Raw genomic sequence first — 3278 nt, forward strand, 5'->3', positions numbered from 1 at the left:
GGATGCGTCGGGTCTACACGGAGGGGATCTTGCTGTGGGTCTGGCCCGGATGTTGCTCCAAAGTGTTCCTATGGGCTGACCTAACACAACCGGGTGGAGAGGTCCACTGGTCAAATCCCGTCCGTGCAAAGTCAAAGGGCTAGATCCCGTGGTCAAACGCTACAGGGTTAGGCGGGTCGGGGGCCTTGGGGGGGGGGGTAGCAATGCCACCGGAGCGTCGCACCGGGCCCTCATACATGCGGGGTGGTGTGGTGGCATGTCCGAAGAGGCGGCACGCGTCTCCGGGGCGTGGCCCCCCCCTAACGGACGGTGATGACACGGTAGTAGCCATTGTGCGGTAACGATGCGGCGTGAATATTATTAAATACTCGGAGCGCGATAAAATCATGAGTTTTTTTGCACGACGTGTGCACATGTGCTATAGGAACGATAATATATTTTTCATAAATTTTGGTGATGGAGAAGTATCCGAAAAATCCCCTCTACGCGGATTGCCCTTCGCGCGTCTACGGCTGTGGCCGGCGGCCTCCGGGGGCTAGCATGCCGCCAAATCTTGCGTAGGCAGCCTCTCATGTGTTTGGAAGTGTTGTGGTGGTTGCAAACGCCCGGCACGCGTGTCCGGGTGTGCCCCCCCTCACGGACGGCGCCGCCGCCGTCACCTGGAGGGGGAAAACGGACGCATCGGGTCTACACGGAGGGGATGTAGCTGTCAGTTTGGCCCGGATGTTGCTCCCAGGTGTCCCTCTGAGCTGACCTAACACAAGCGGGTGGAGAGGTCCACTGGTCAATTCCCGTCCGTGCAAAGTCAAAGGGCTAGACCCGTGGTCAAACGCTACAGGGTTAGGCGGGTCGGGGGCCCTGGGGGGGTAGCAATGCCACCGAAGCATCGCATCGGGCCCTCATACATGCGGGGTGGTGTGGTGGCATGTCCGAAGAGGCGGCACGCGTCTCCGGGGCGTGGCCCCCCTTAACGGACGACGATGACACGGTAGTAGCCATTCTGCGGTAACGATGCGGCGTGAATATTATTAAATACTCGGAGCGCGATAAAATCATGAGTTTTTTTGCACGACGTGTGCACATGTGCTATAGGAACGATAATATTTTTTTCATAAATTTTGGTGATGGAGAAGTATCCGAAAAATCCCCTCTACGCGGATTGCCCTTCGCGCGTCTACGGCTGTGGCCGGCGGCCTCCGGGGGCTAGCATGCCGCCAAATCTTGCGTAGGCAGCCTCTCATGTGTTTGGAAGTGTTGTGGTGGTTGCAAACGCCCGGCACGCGTGTCCGTGTGTGCCCCCCCTCACGGACGGCGCCGCCGCCGTCACCTGGAGGGGGAAAACGGACGCATCGGGTCTACACGGAGGGGATGTAGCTGTCGGTTTGGCCCGGATGTTGCTCCCAGGTGTCCCTCTGAGCTGACCTAACACAACCGGGTGGAGAGGTCCACTGTTCAAAGCCTGTCCGTGGAAAGTCAAAGGGCAAGATCTCGTGGTCAACCGCTCTAGGGTTAGGTAGGACAGGGGCCCTGGGGGGGTAGCAATGCCACCGGAGCATCGCACCGGGCCTTCATACATGCGGGGTGGTGTGGTGGCATGTCCGAAGAGGCGGCACGCGTCTTCGGGGTTTGGCCCCCCTCACGGACAGCGCCACCGCCGGCACCTGGAGGGGGGAAACGGACGCGTCGGGTCTACACGGAGGGGATCTTGCTGTGGGTCTGGCCCGGATGTTGCTCCAAAGTGTTCCTATGGGCTGACCTAACACAACTGGGTGGAGAGGTCCACTGGTCAAATCCCGTCCGTGCAAAGTCAAAGGCTAGATCCCGTGGTCAAACGCTACAGGGTTAGGCGGGTCGGGGGCCCCGGGGGGGTAGCAATGCCACCGGAGCGTCGCACCGGGCCCTCATACATGCGGGGTGGTGTGGTGGCATGTCCGAAGAGGCGGCACGCGTCTCTGGGGTGTGGGCCCCCCTAACGGACGGTGATGACACGGTAGTAGCCATTCTGCGGTAACGATGCGGCGTGAATATTATTAAATACTCGGAGCGCGATAAAATCATGAGTTTTTTTGCACGACGTGTGCACATGTGCTATAGGAACGATAATATTTTTTTCATAAATTTTGGTGATGGAGAAGTATCCGAAAAATCCCCTCTACGCGGATTGCCCTTCGCGCGTCTACGGCTGTGGCCGGCGGCCTCCGGGGGCTAGCATGCCGCCAAATCTTGCGTAGGCAGCCTCTCATGTGTTTGGAAGTGTTGTGGTGGTTTCAAACGCCTGGCACGCGTGTCCGGGTGTGCCCCCCCTCACGGACGGCGCCGCCGCCGTCACCTGGAGGGGGAAAACGGACGCATCGGGTCTACACGGAGGGGATGTAGCTGTCGGTTTGGCCCGGATGTTGCTCCCAGGTGTCCCTCTGAGCTGACCTAACACAACCTGGTGGAGAGGTCCACTGTTCAAAGCCTGTCCGTGGAAAGTCAAAGGGCAAGATCTCGTGGTCAACCGCTCTAGGGTTAGGTAGGACAGGGGCCCTGGGGGGGTAGCAATGCCACCGGAGCATCGCACCGGGCCTTCATACATGCGGGGTGGTGTGGTGGCATGTCCGAAGAGGCGGCACGCGTCTTCGGGGTTTGGCCCCCCTCACGGACAGCGCCACCGCCGGCACCTGGAGGGGGGAAACGGACGCGTCGGGTCTACACGCAGGGGATCTTGCTGTGGGTCTGGCCCGGATGTTGCTCCAAAGTGTTCCTATGGGCTGACCTAACACAACTGGGTGGAGAGGTCCACTGGTCAAATCCCGTCCGTGCAAAGTCAAAGGCTAGATCCCGTGGTCAAACGCTACAGGGTTAGGCGGGTCGGGGGCCCTGGGGGGGTAGCAATGCCACCGGAGCGTCGCACCGGGCCCTCATACATGCGGGGTGGTGTGGTGGCATGTCCGAAGAGGCGGCACGCGTCTCTGGGGTGTGGGCCCCCCTAACGGACGGTGATGACACGGTAGTAGCCATTCTGCGGTAACGATGCGGCGTGAATATTATTAAATACTCGGAGCGCGATAAAATCATGAGTTTTTTTGCACGACGTGTGCACATGTGCTATAGGAACGATAATATTTTTTTCATAAATTTTGGTGATGGAGAAGTATCCGAAAAATCCCCTCTACGCGGATTGCCCTTCGCGCGTCTACGGCTGTGGCCGGCGGCCTCCGGGGGCTAGCATGCCGCCAAATCTTGCGTAGGCAGCCTCTCATGTGTTTGGAAGTGTTGTGGTGGTTGCAAACGCC

Source organism: Triticum dicoccoides, chromosome 3A (assembly GCF_002162155.2).
Source record: "Triticum dicoccoides isolate Atlit2015 ecotype Zavitan chromosome 3A, WEW_v2.0, whole genome shotgun sequence".
NCBI lineage: Eukaryota > Viridiplantae > Streptophyta > Magnoliopsida > Poales > Poaceae > Triticum > Triticum dicoccoides.